Source organism: Sturnira hondurensis, unplaced genomic scaffold (assembly GCF_014824575.4).
Source record: "Sturnira hondurensis isolate 20B ecotype Veracruz unplaced genomic scaffold, ASM1482457v3 Scaffold0001532, whole genome shotgun sequence".
Taxonomy (NCBI): domain Eukaryota; kingdom Metazoa; phylum Chordata; class Mammalia; order Chiroptera; family Phyllostomidae; genus Sturnira; species Sturnira hondurensis.
Window position 1 is genome coordinate 136582 of NW_028074163.1, and position 14937 is coordinate 151518.

Genomic DNA, 14937 nt, shown 5'->3' on the forward strand with positions numbered 1-14937 from the left:
GGGCCTGTGTGATTTCACCCCAGGTAGGGCTGACCCCACCATATACTCAAGGAAGGTGTTGCTGTACAGTAAGGGGCCGTAAGGCTTAAAATGTGAGTTTTTAGCTATTAATTCTTCTTCAAGACCCAGTGGGAAATATAAATGTGGTGAGACATGAAGCGAGTTACTCTGCTCTTCTCCATGTCCTTTCCGAGAAGCATGTGTGTACGGATCTGAGCAGACCAGGGTTTGGCTCAAAACAGCAAACACTGCCTGGCTCCGGCCCTCCCTCCACCCAGTGCCTTTACATGGAGTCAGTTCGTTTACTCTGTAAGGAAGTCACACACGATGGGCAGCAGAGAACAAGTCTGTTGATGCGTATTAAAGGTAGAAAGGCTTAACATTTAAAAAATTTGCAACATCATGGATGGAACTGGAAAGCATTATGCTGAGTGAAATAAGCCAGGCAGTGAAAGACAAATACCATATGATATCACCATTAATAGGAATCTAAACAACAAAACAAACAAGCAAGCAAAATATGACCAAAGACACTCAAATATGGAACAGGCTGACAGGGACCAGAGGGGAGAGAATCACAGGGGAAAAGGGGATGGACTCACATGAACAAGTATAAAGGACACATGGACAATAACTAAGGTGGGGGGTGGAAGTGGGAGGGAGGTGGGGAGCACCCGGGGGGGAGGGCTGGGAATATAAGACAGAAAACTGTACTTGAACAAAAATTAAATTAAAAAAAATATCTATATATAAATTTAAAATTTTTTTAAAAAATAAAAAATAAATATATTCTATAAGGCAAGCAGAAACACAGTAAAATTCTCTATTCCCTCAAATAAAAATAATTTGATAGCTATTTGGGGGAAAAAATTGACCACCCAGACTTCTGAACACAGTTATTTTATTTGTTTTGCTTTTCCCACTTAGTCCAGCTCAGTGGTCCTCACATTTTGAATGTATTTATAAATGACATTATCAATTTATCAATTTACATATGACATGTATATTTACGCGATATATTATACAAAATAACATACTATTTAAACAATTTTAAGAATAGCTTTTATTAAAAGCAAATGAAACCTTATAGATTGATTTTAAAGCAAATAAAATGGTGGACCTTGCTCCAATAAAAAGAGTCTTTGGGTATTTAATTAGTAAATGCCGAGTAAAATACCAAACCTTATACCCTTTTTAAATTTCTTATATCCCTTAAATTCCTTAATATGAACATTTCTGGCCTTCATTTGCATGGTTTCCTAGCATACATACACCCATGTGTATAAGTGTGCAAGTACAGATTACATATGTGTGCATGTATCATTTACCCTAAAAAATAAAGGAAAAAAAAAGGTATTCTACAGAGCAGGGGTCAGCAAACAGTAGCCCATGGAAAAGATCCATCTTCCTGCTGTCCACTTTCCTAAATACAGTTTGCTGGCATGCAAGCCATGTCCATTCGCTTCCTTGTTGTCTCCGGCTGCACTCCAGCTACACTACCGGGGTGAGGAGTGGTGACGGAGACCGGATGGCCCTCCGTGCCCATGTATGACCTGAAATGCTCACTATTCGGCCCTTTGGAAAACATCCCTGACACCTGTTACCAAAGAACACGTTCATCATCTGAGTGACATTAAAAACAATGTTGAAAAATAATATCCTTTTAGTCTTTCCAAAATGAACTCAATTGTTGCGTATGAATGAAAGTAAAATTTTAGCCTTAAACACATAAAGGCTGATTTCATTCCAACAGAATTTAGAAATTATTGGTCAAAGAATGAGATGACTGTCAGAAAATTGAGGGCACCAATAGGTCATAAAAATAATGGCCCATTTATCCACCCTGACCTTTGTGCTTCTTTGTTATAAACTTAAAATGACTATTTTCTAGACTTTATTTTATGATAAAGAGACAAATGTCAAAGGCATATAAAATTGAATAGTTATTTTAAATTAATACAGTGCAGTTAGAAGTGATCGTTTTTATTCTATATAAAAAGGTTTAACTTACATTAACATCGTTTTTTTTCATTAAGAGTTTCATTTGGCACAGTTTTAGTATTTGTTACATTATATACAGAGATTACCACATCCCTAAAACAATATTAGCCAACACTTACACAGCATTTTTATGTGCCAGAAAAATATTTGAAGCACTTTCTATATTACTAGTTCACTTATTCCTCACTATTACCCTCTAAGACAGGCAGCTATTATTATCCCCACTTACCAGGTGATAAAACTGAGGCCAAGGCTTTAAGCACTACTCTCAGCATGACCCAGCTAGAAAGTGGCTAACCTTTCAGCCATTTACATCTCTTTATGGGCCCTGAGAGTTAAAGACCTTTCAAGCAAAAACACTTTGTGACTCCTCTGAGAAGTGGTATTTCAAGAACAGCCACTTTCAATTTACTAGATATACTCAGCACATACATTATTGAGCATATTGGATTTCTTGAACAAATTGAAGTTTGCTCAGCTGCTGTTACGCCTCTGTTCATGACTCCATTTTTTCCATCAAGTTTGGAAAAACGTAGGCCACTTTCCAGAACCTCTTAGAGTTGGGTGTCACACGATGGAGAGTCATGACTGGTGACACCCAGCAATGTCATGTGACAACTACTACATTTAAGGGCTCGCTTGCAGGTGACAGAGAACAGGTGGTGCAACTGGCGTCACAGAGTCAGAGGGAGAAGAGAGTTTATGAGGAACCCAAGATAAGCACTTGTTTAGCTATAAACAAAATCAGTTTTTATCCAGTGGTTATTCAGATAAATAAGATGTACATGCAGTAACCTTAGGCTGCACAGAATACATGTTTGGCTGTTGGGATATTTATGTGCAAGGCATGTGACATCTGTAGCATTAAAGTTAGAATGCTAAGTTTATTTTAGAATCTTGTGAAGAACATATTGCCAAAGTATGGTTTTTTGGCAACTGATAGAAGAACCATGTTTAATTCACTAAGCAATAAAGTCCAGACAAGCTCTTCCCTGGATTGTTAGGCCAGGATATACTTTTTTATTAGCCTGTGAAACATGACCAGATAAGTATCATTTGGCTATTTTTCACATTTTGACAGACTCTGTCGGGTAAGCTAAACACCGAGATGCCTGAAGTTACTGGCACCCCAAACAGTGGAAGGCTACCCCACACCTCATCGGCCAGCATTAGCCCCACCTGGTGCGCTCTGAGTAAACAACAGTGTTGTTCTCCACCCCCTCTACCAACTGCACCAGGAGATTTTCAACCATTCGTGTAACTTAGTGTGCTTGTCCAGGATAACAAGATTTCAACTCCTCAGAACCGAATTGCCGATACTCTTGGGAAACTACCCACCATGCTAGCAGTCTTTAAATAGAGCAGTGGCCAACATAAAATCTAGTCTAACACGCTACGCCGCTTCCATTCCCTAATAGGTTTAGAAGCAGTTCATTCTCACTACTTGTTAGTAGCCGAAAGGCACAGTAAACCAAAACCACTGATAGTTGAACAGAGAGATATTCCCTTCTTGAGCTTTCTTTTTAGGAGAATGTTATATTTCCTATTGCCAAGGACTAGCAGATGGGGCTAGGCCGGTTTAGTAGAAATAATCCAGTCTTGTTCAAAGCATCTCAACAAAGTTCAAGGCTTAAAAACTGGTGCAAGTAGGTGAAGGAAAAGGGACTGAATTAGTCAGAAAATTCAGGTTTAAATCTCAAGAGTCTTTAAGATTTATACCTTGTTCACTCAAACCCTGATAGGAGTAGAAAAACTCCCCAGCCCGCCTTCCTTTCCCCCACATAGTCAGCCAGCAACCTTTCTTCCTGTGGCTCAACTCGGGGCCTCCGGGATGGCTGCAGCCCGGAGGGAGACACCCGGCGGAGGGTGGCGGGGGCTGCACAGGGCCTCTCGAAGGCTTTCCCAGGGCAGTGCACACATCACCTCCCCTCAGAGCTGCCTGCACCGAACTCACCACAAGTCTCTGCCCGAATGCGGAAGATGGAGAAAGATGTAGAATACATGGAGATGTGTCCAGCAGTGAAAATCTCTACTGTAAGAATGAAAGACGTATATACCCAGTAGCTACTTTAGGGTTGCGTTCAGATTCATTACTTTTGGAAAAGTGAAAAGACACAATGCTGAGATGTCAGCTAAAAGCTTTTTATGTATGTATGTATGTATGTAACATGTATTTTTAGAGAGAGGAGAAGGAAGGGGAGAGAGGAGGAGAGAAACATCAATCAGTTGCCTCTTGCATGTGCCCCAACTGGGGACCAGGCCTATAACCCAGACCTGCGCCCTGACCAGGAACAGAACCAATGACCTTTCACTTCGCAGGATGACACCCCACCAACTGAACCACACAAGTCAGGGCTAAAGACTTATTTTGCTAAATTGTTAACACCTAATGACTCTGAAAAATACATCAATATAAATAAACATTTGATTTTACTAGCGAACACTGTAATATGGAGAACCTTGGGCAGCAAGGGGGCACCCGTGTCAGTGTTCCCACTCATGTACATGTTACACTGCGGTTTTGTGCAGCAAGGGGGCACCCGTGTCAGTGTTCCCACTCATGTACATGTTACACTGCGGTTTTGTGCTGTGATGCAGAATACACAGGGTCTGGCAGAAAGGACGCCTGCTACAGTGTGATTGGTCGGGTACTAATAGGGGTGTAATAATTTATAGTTTTAATATGAACATGTCATCTAAAATGTCATATGGTGTGCATGAGTGTGATATTGTTATGTTACGGAAGTACACGCTTATGATTTTGTAATAAAAGATTATGTAATAAAAGTGTATATAATAAAAGAGGGGTGTTATTTATACTGGACTTTGTATATGAAGAAATAACCCATCTTTGCCTGACAGATATCTAACTGTTCATTTGTTTCTAAAAGATTTTCAGACAAACACTAACCACTTTTCCAATGGGAGAGTAAGTTAATGCAGACAAGGAGGCTCCTGCAGCGTGAGGAGGAGCTTCTCAGAGGAAACTGAGAAAGTCCACAATAAAAATACTACCAGCGAAAACTCTAGGCCAAGCCTCAAGGGCTTCTCCACCATGGCTGCACCCTACGTTTGCAACCTTATGCCTGACTTTCCACCATCACAAACCGTCACGTTTTCTGACAAGTCCTTTTGTAGCCCTATTGCCCTTTTCATGGCACCTTCATGTTTAGCTTCGCTCCTTCTGCGAAGTCCTCTTCTTTCCCTTTTTCTTCTCCTCCTCTTTCCCGTCTCCCCCTCCCTCCCTGTCTTCCCTTCTCTGGGTTTGTCACCTTCTAGTTGAACTGAAGCTCTTTTCTCAATGAGTCTGGCGAATGACCTCTAGAAATGTCTCTCTGTCCACTGGTGCATGGTTTTTGCTTCTATCACTTATTTGGCGTTCATATGAACTACCTTGTGTTGTTAATTAAGGCTCCTTCAAACTGAAAGGAATTCACATCCATTAACTTTTTTGACTACTTTGCTTCAATCCTAGATGACATTGGTTTTTTTATCAAATACATACATTCTTTATTTTTCATAGTATTTTGAGCTTAAACGGAATGTAAATGAAAGACAAAAATATGAGTCCACAACACACTTCAAATAAGCCTGCCACGTGACCAAACTTTCTCAAGAAGTATTAGTAATTTATACTCCTATCGCCGTCTAATTCCCTATATCACCAGCAGGACTGTGTGCTGTTTGTTTTACTTATGCTTTTAGTTTTGTTTCAGTCTACCTATCTCGACTAATCCGTAAACTCCAGAAGGGCAGGGCCATTTCCTTTCAGGTTTACTGCTACCCCCCACCCCCCATCTGATAGTACCTGCTCATCAAATGACTCATCATAACTATCCATCAAATGAACCACAAATTGAGGTTTGTACCGCAGAAAATGGAAACGTGTGCCGATGCTTCAATTTTGTGTACAGGAACTCCTTTGTTTCAAGCAATGAAATCACCTTAATCGCCTTACTGTCTCCTGATTTGAACGTTGGTGTGAGAGTTCCCTTACGGAGGTCCTGCAGGAATAAACAAAATCATCCGCAGAAAAGTGCTTCAACAACTGTGGGCAATTGTGACGTGTCAATGCCAGTCTTCAAGCAGCATCCTTGAACCACTCGGCACTACTTTACATCCTTGCGAAGAGGCTGCGTTATTGACTTGAGCAGAGCTCATGCCAAGACAGGGTTTCTCAGCTTCAACTCTTCTCTTTCGTTCTGTTTAGCAGCTAAATACCTTTTGTCAGTTCTTAGGACATAGGGTGTCTTTGAGAAGGACTGCGCCCGAGAAAGCATCTCATTCACTTGTTGCCCCAAGTTCACCTGCTGGGAGCCATCTGTCAACCTGCAGGGGCACACAGAGATCTCACCTGGAAGGCATTTGGCCGAACCCGGGTGACAGCACCAGGCTGTTTTCGAGGTCAATGTGAGCCCTCAAATTCCAGCTGTGGTCTAAAGAAGCAAGCAGCGGACTGAGGATGCTCTCTGCCTGAGTCCCCACACTGTCTGAGGAATACATTGCGGACTCCTGACTGCTAGGTAATTTGAAAAGGCACACATACAGAAAAGAGGACTCCGCCAGGGAGAGGAAAACACACGCTGTGCTGCAGTCATCTGACCGGAAAAACGAAATTCTGGCAAATCTACTTTTAGCCTGAAGAGCTAAAAGCTCCAGAAGCAGAGGGATTTTATCAATTCACTGGGGAAGAGTTTACAATGAAGGGTGCTCTCCAGCTGATTCAGGTCCTTCATCTTTTGTTGGGTATTGTTCAAGAGACGAGCCAGGATTACTTAATTAGCACAGTGGGGACTAAGTTGGCACCAACTCCTCCCCCTTCTGTAATGCTAATTTGAAATATCTCCGTCCCCCAACCCCCAGGTTATTTTCTTAATAGTGGCAGCCAACATTTTATTACTAAAGAAATTGCCAGTAATGACCCATTTTCAGAAGTGAAGGTTTCTTAGTTGAGTGAGAATATTACTTTCTGGCTGAGAGGATGTATCAAAGTAAAAGCCAGCCTTGAAATATATCCAAATCCACTATTTTAGCACTCCCAGGTGTTCTGGAAACTCCCTAACAAAATATGTGCATGCACGATACAATCATTCTCCCTTCAGTAGCTTGGCAATATTAAGACACACAAGGATTATCATTCAGATTTCACCAAACAAAAAAGGAGGACTTGGCATTGACTTCTGGTAACAAAAAAAATAAAGAGGAAAAAAAGAGAAAAAAGGAAAACAAAAAGGCTTGCCTCCATATAAACAGGAGGCAACGGAGGAGATGGATGTCTGCTAGGGAGCTCTTTAAAATGTTTTCCTCTCTTCTATTATTCTGTCGTGGCCATGAAACCCCCCTCCTGTGTGCTCTTTCCAGAATGGTGTGCTATTATTATGCTTTGTTTAATTGGTTTAGATTTAAGCAAACAGACCCACTGGGATTAAGGGCCGTGCACTGGAGGAGGGAGGAGTACAGAGATCAACACAGGAGGGGCTGGGGAGGAAGCCTGGAGCCAGAGAGCAGAGAACCCATAGCAATGCAAGTTCTCCCCAAGGCTTTTATCTAAAGCTCCTACTGGCTACTTAACGTCTCTAATCGAGCCACATGTGTCTGATTTATGGAAAAACATATGAAAATAAGATTAAAGTCTAAGATTTTTTTTAAAAAGCCCTGCAAGTAAGCCAATGAAGTTGCAAATATTCCAGCTGCTCTAATTACTGTTGTGCCAAAGGCATCTGAGGGCTGCTGACGCCTTGCTTGGGCTCCTCTGGCCTCCCCTGGGCTCCCCGGGGACTGTGTCAGCCACCTTTGGTATTTGCAGGTACAAAAGTTTGCTTCAGAGGTCAGGTTTCACCCTCATGCTCGGAGAATGGTTTTTAGAACTACCCTGGGCAATGAACAGTCACCAACAGTCTTTAAACAGAATTATTGCAACTTTAAAAATGTACTATGTTTCAAAATTATGGCTCCTAGTAATCACACTACAAACAGTCCCATTTGAGGTCTTAGAGTGATCTAACTCAACGGGTGGGACAACTCTCCCTCACTCCCACAGGTCTCTGCCTCTCGGGTCCCCTCCAGCGTGAGGGCCAAGCTCCCTGACAGCCCACTGCATCTTGTCACTTGCATCACTTCTCTAGCGGGGCTTGGACTTCAAGGCTCTGAGAAGCACCTTCTCAGTGAGCAAGTACAGATCTTGTGGGACAGGGGTTTGTTTTGCTTTGCTTGATGTATTTGACTCTAATTTCCATCTCACATCTACCCTCTTGTTTAATGCAATGCCCAACAGATTCATTTAGGTAAAGGCAAACTCATGCAACTAAAGAAAAGAGGGAAGAAAAGGTAAAAATAAGAGACTGGAAGCCAATTCCGACTCTCTTTTTGCCTCATGTCTTGGGGGCTCCATCTAGTTAACATAAACCGTAAATGTCGTCTTCAAGCTCTTCACTACCCTCGCTGGTGCTTTGGAAACCTCCTGGTAACTGGGGGTCGGGTGGGGGAAGGATGATACTGCCCTGGTCTAACAGAAGTTCATCTTACCCACAGCTGCCAGAAACTGACCAAAAGCCATTACTGTGAAGTACAGATTGGTGAGATCCTGATATATCTTTAAAACAACACTAAAATCTAGAATACAGATTTCCACTAAATTGTTCGTAGGAAAACACATAAAACTCTGCTGCTAGACCGAAAGATAAGGACCTTTACCTGTCAGAAGCAAGTTATAAGCTTCTGCATCCTTAAATAAGAGTCCCTTCGGAACTTGTTCCAATGTTGTTTTTTTAGGCCTTAAAGAAGCCCATATACTGTCACCACAAAAGACATCTACTACTCATGTCTCCCCGTGTTCTCAAATATAGAATTGACTCTGAGTAGCGTCATCCAATAGTCTCTGATGTTCTCATGTAAGTATTAATGTCTATTCAGCAGTTCATTCACTTAACAAATTATTTGCTACAGTTGCCTGCTGAAAGCACAGTCACGTTGCAATGGGGACCACAAGGAACAGCATTTATGGCATTAGATGGCAGCTGAGAAGCTCAGTCACAACAGGCCCAGGGGGAGTTTCTGGTTTCCGATTTCCCGGGGAAATGGTTTTGAGCATTAGACAAATGAATAGCTGTTTCTCTTAAACAATTAATAGCAAAGATCCTTTTCCTCAAAAAGAAATAATCTGTGAAGACATTTTAAATGAAACCATTGTTATTGTAATTAAACCTCCTTAACAGTTAAATTTCTTAATCTGATGACTTCCTAACTGACATGCAAAAATATTTTAAAATTACAACTAGTGTAATAACTATAGAATGTGTTTTATTGTTGCTCTCAAAACTGTAACAATTGTTTATATTTTACTAGAAAAAGGCTTAACATCTTTTCAAGTAAAAGCCTATGAAATAAAGATGGTTGTCAGGATGTTCTTTAATTGAGTACGTTTATTCTTAGTGCCCAGGGAAAGTGCTGAATGAGAAAGGAAGCACGATTCAGGTGTTATGGCACACACACCACAGAGCCATCTCTGCTGGCAAAACTCCTGTAAAACCGCATGTCTTTAAATATCCAACACCCCTATCTTCCAGCTCCTTTGAAGAGTTACCCAGAGCTTTCTTTTCTTCTTTCTTTTTTTGAGGGGAGTAACGACGCAGACTTGGGGGCCACTTTCTCGTCCTCACTACAATCTCTGCTTGTTAAATTGTAGCAACTGGATACAATTTTCTCAGTCACACCATTACCTTCAGAAGCTTCTTTTAGGAAAGTGTCGGACAGCTGTGCTTAGCAAGAGAGGCTCATGTGTTAGACTTTGTTCATGACAATTCTGTTGATGCTCAGGATTTCAGTGGATGCTGACTGGCTTTGTGAGATTCATGTATAAAGAATATTTCTTACAATGGGGAGATGGTACAGGGGTTAGAGGCTGCTTAACAAAGAGAAACGAAGACTTTGGAGCCAACCAGACTTCTGTGCAGCAAATTATTGAATTTCATTGGACCATAACTTCTTCAGCTATAAATTATGGACCATAGTATCTACTTCCTTACAGAACAATTTTAATGAATAGGGATAAGTTAAAAAAAGCTTCTTACATGAGGTCTGACAAATATTCAGTGTTTGTTATCTGGTACTGGCATTATTATGCAACTCTATGAATTGGGCAAGGATGGTTTGTCAAAAACATCCAACAGAGATAGACTGTTGCCATGTACTATGCTCCATAGCACTTTCCAGACACGGTGGACATCACAGTCATCTGGGGTTCTGGTTAAAAACTCAGAGTCCGGGGTTCCAATCAGGGATGTTGACTGTGGAGGTCTGGAGTGGGTCTCGGAATCTCCCTCCTCACAGGCACTCAGTATGATCCCTACGAGGGTGACCCGAGGTTCGCCACTGGAGAAATAACTGCTATACGATAAATAATGAATCCACTGGGGTAATCAGGGACTGTCACTATATTATTTTTCACAACAAAGAATATTGTTCTCAAGATATTAGCTTAGTGATAGCTGTTAGTTTAAATGTGGTTTATTTTTTATTGCATAGGCTTAAACCTCTGTAAATGATACAAAATAAGCACAAATATTTTTCCCAGTAATTTATAGATTATTTCTCTTCTCAGAAACCCTGGTCTTTAGCTCTGTGTGCATATGTTTGTGTGATGGTCTCTTTATAAAAATTTATGTAGGTAAGCTTTGGATTCACTCCTGTGAAGCCTTGACCTTTACTTGTACAAAAGCTGGGTTCCACAAATGTATTGCTTGGGAGTCCCCCCTCTCCCGCAAAACCAGCCAAGTTAAAAACATTAGGACTAAAGAGTGAGTAGTGATCATTTGCAGTTTAGAGAACTATTTCTAGACTCTAGATATTATGGATCTAAAACGTGGTTACTGCAATGACGAAAAAGGCACCTTTATATGTGTGTGTATTTACTACTTCTCAAATAGCTTTGATTGCTCATCCTGTAGGGGGTTGGAAAGAAGAGTACTTTACAAAATTAAACGGGAGAATTCTAACAAGGAGTTGTTTATTCTGTGAAAACAAGAAGTTTCTACTCTGGATAGCAAGGAATTCAGTACGAGGAAACTTTAAATGCCACAGATTCTATCTAGCACAAATTTTGGCAAAACAGATACACATTTCCCATTAAGGAAATGTATATCTGTCCTTACTTAATGTATACAAGTCCTGAGAGAGAAATGTACACATTTTCTTTTTGCTTCTGTTACCCCTGGGATTACAATACTTCAACAATCCAATGTTCTTTGGGAAGAGACAAAAACTATTTCCTTGCCCTGAAAGACTCCATCTTACCTGGCCTTCTTTATCCCTCCAGCCTCATTCTATACCATGCTCTCCTTATCCTCCACTCTCCTGTTATGCTGGCTCCTGGATCCTCCTTACACACTGTGCTCCTATAGCCACAGGGCCTTTGCACATGCTTTTGGTTCACCTGGAATGCCCTCCTCCACCCCCTTTCCTGTGACTTACTTATACATCACAGTAAATTATCCTCCCTGACAAAGTCAATTTCTGAATCTCTCTTTTATGGTCCTTTTCACAGTTCTACTTTTGCCTATTTTTTGAAACTACTTAATTAAAATAGTATTCCCCTTTAAACTGTAAGCTTCATAAAAACAAGGACCATAATTGCTTTTGCTACCAAGACCATTAGGATTCCATGCTTTATGGTGATTTACTAAATATATAAATGAATGAATGAATATTTACAATATATTGTATCAACCTAGCATCTATATATAATAAGAAACTCAATAATTGTCTAGTTAAAAGTCTAGGAATACACCTTTGAGCTTCCATTTCACATGCATTAAAGGGGGACATTTGAACAAATTATCACTGGGTTCCTTAACAGTTTTAACAAACAGTGATTCAACAACCCGAATGTCCATCAACTGATGAATACATTTTAAAAAGTAGCATATTTATTTGGTGAAATATTACTCAGTTAGCAATAAAGTAATGATACTTGCTACAACACAGATGAACCCTGGAAATACTATGCGGGGTGAAAGGAGCCTTTTGGAGAAGGCCACATGCAAATCTTTAGAGAAAGAAACTAAGTTAGGGGTTGCGTAGAGTTCATATAATGTGAAAAGGGGGGATGACTGCTAATAGGGATAGGAGTTCTTTTGGGGGGTGATGAAAACATTCTAAGATTAAATAGTGAAAAGAGCTGCCTTTGTGAATATATTAAAAATCACTGAACTGGATCAGGTAAAAGGGTGGATTTTGCATGTGAATTATATCTCAATACAGCTGCTACTAAAAAAAGAAAATCAATGACCTAGAGGCTAAGTCAATTCATTCAGGCTGTTATGGAAAGTGGTGGTGGGAAAATAGAGACAACTGCATTCAAACATTAATAGAAAAATAAAACAAAATCTAAATTAATTTTAAAATGTTAATTTTTTATAGAAGTTTACATTTTCAAAAGGTTTAAGGCCAAGCAGTGGGAAAATCTTCCTATTTATGGAACAAAATAATTCAGAATATTCATTCTGAGTATCTTATTGTTTGTTACTATATATTAGGCACTAAATTATACAGTTCTGGGCGGCAGAGTTAAGACTGGAATCCAGTTTTCAGTATTATTTCTACTGCATCACTGCTGTGCCAAAGAGAAGGCATTCAACATAAAAGCTAAGAAGCAACCATTCGATTTCTAAATAAGATTAACACAGATCTCTCAAAACACATTTTCAGCAAATGGTAGGGTAAAAAAGAAATCCACAGGTAAGAAATGAAGCAATGAGCAGAGGGGACGTGTGAGAGGAGTTCGGATGACAAAGGGAAGAAATAGGTGATGGCTACAAATATAAAGAGGTTTAAGCAGTAAAACGAAAGGGGATCAGAGCGATCGGCACCCAGCACACCCACTGCGTATGGTAGCGACATGGGATTGCACTGGAGTCTTGAAAGGAAGCGGATAATTTATCACACCAAAGTCTTTTTGGTATGGATTGACCCTGGGACCCAATTTTCTATTATCTCTTCAATAATTCATCTTAGTCAATAAAACAATTGTTTCTCCCTGTATATATCTCTTAAGATACTGGGAAAAAACAACATTAAATATTCAGAACACCCCTCCACTTCTGAAAATGTTTTAAATGTCAAATTGTACCCAATGTTTTTATAGTTCCTAACTCTATTGCAAAGTACAATGCCACCTACTCAGAGATGCATCTTGGAAATGTAGAGTGTAACATAAGGAGTATTGGTGCATGGATGAGTTTTATCATTATTATTTTACGGTACTACCTGGCAGATACTATTCGTTTTTCTGATCACTAAAAATAAAAATAAAGCGACTTCAAAAAATTTAAGGTTAATAAGTATTTCTGCTAAAGTTTAATATGAATACAATAGCAAATTATATATTTAATAACTTTAATGCTGTAAGTTGACTGTTGTATACTCTTAAAATACAAATATCAGTCCTCTTTACAATGCTAACTTGAGTTCATATATGACTTTTTAAAAAATATTTTATTTAGTTATTTTTAGAGAGAGGGGAAGGGAAGGAGAAAGAGTAGGAGAGAAACATCAAAGTGTGGTTGCCTCTTGTGTGTCCCCTACTGGGGACCTGGCCTGCAACTCAGACACGTGCCCTGACTGGGAATCGAACCAGTGACCCTTTGCTTCCCAGGCCCGTGCTCAATCCACTGAGCCACACCAGCTGGGGCCATGTATGACTTTTTGATGTTGTTGTTTCTCCTTTAAAAGACAACTGAATTATGCAGTTACTCAGCTCCTAAAAAGATAGCCTCGAAAATGCAAAAGCAAATGACTCATGGACATTATCTCAACTATTGAATGTCATCATTCTCACATTCAAAGTGATGTCATCAAGACAAAGGAAGGGATTTGTACAGATTTTCCTGGAGCTTCTCTAGATATGCCCAACTCAATAGACAGATGCTAACTAGCAAGTGTCTCATTAGACTGGGTTCACAATGTGAATCTCCTGTATTTTTAACACCGATTTCCTTAGTCTTTCTTCACATGTTAATACTAAGAGGAACAACCTGCCCTTTCACTGTGTATGAAAACTAAATTGGCAACTCTTCATTTCTCTTCTGGTTTTATCCATGGACATGTATCTAGAAACAGTCTTCAAGGCATTTTCTGAAAGAGCCAGAATGCAACAACACTGAACAACTCACTATTAATAGTCCTCTCTGGTGCTGTCAAGCAAAGGGATGCTTTCTAAAAGAAAAAGCTTGATATACGATTTCAAGTGAGAAAGACCACTTTATAAATTTGCAAACTTTCCTTTCTACGGGGTCCCCTCATCATGACATGGACGTGGGTCACTAATGAACTGATGGTTTACAAAATGTGTCCACTTGGACACCTGTGCGCCCCCTGGTTAATATGGGCTTCTGTCCCCACTCAAAAAATTGTGGTCTTTGCTCATTAGTTAATTCCAAAATAACTGTCTAAACACATTAACATTCCAACACAACACATATTTGATACTGTTGAACTTACAAGTCTTGCAAAAGATGCAGGATTTTTTAAAAGAGGATGAAATCAATGTTGGAGAAATGCTCAAGTAACAGACAAGTGACGGAAAAATGAAGGTCTGGTGTGGTTGGACCAGTTACCTACCCAGCAGGGACAATCCCCAGGGATGAGGCTACAACAGTCACTTTATTTGTATGATACAACAATTATAAAGGAGCTGGGAAAATACATTAGGTCTTTGAATTTCTACAAAAACAGCCTTTTTAAGAAGCATGCTGAAAAAGTCAAATATGGCATAAAGAATGTTGAATAGTTCTCTATAAAATTTGTGGGGAAATTATTCTTTGAAATCCCCCCAAAATACTTGATTCATTTCTTTTTCTTAGAATTGGCATATAATTTCAATTACAATATAAATATTTCTATGATGTGCATCCATACTAAAATCATTTCATAACATTTATT

General features: G+C 39.8%; 1 protein-coding gene across 23 annotated transcripts in view; it reads right to left on the reverse strand.

Moving 5' to 3' along the window:
• Nucleotides 1-14937, reverse strand: part of MAP2 (microtubule associated protein 2) — a 258006-nt gene that overhangs the window by 91100 nt on the left and 151969 nt on the right. The gene's annotated exons all lie outside the window — the stretch shown is intronic.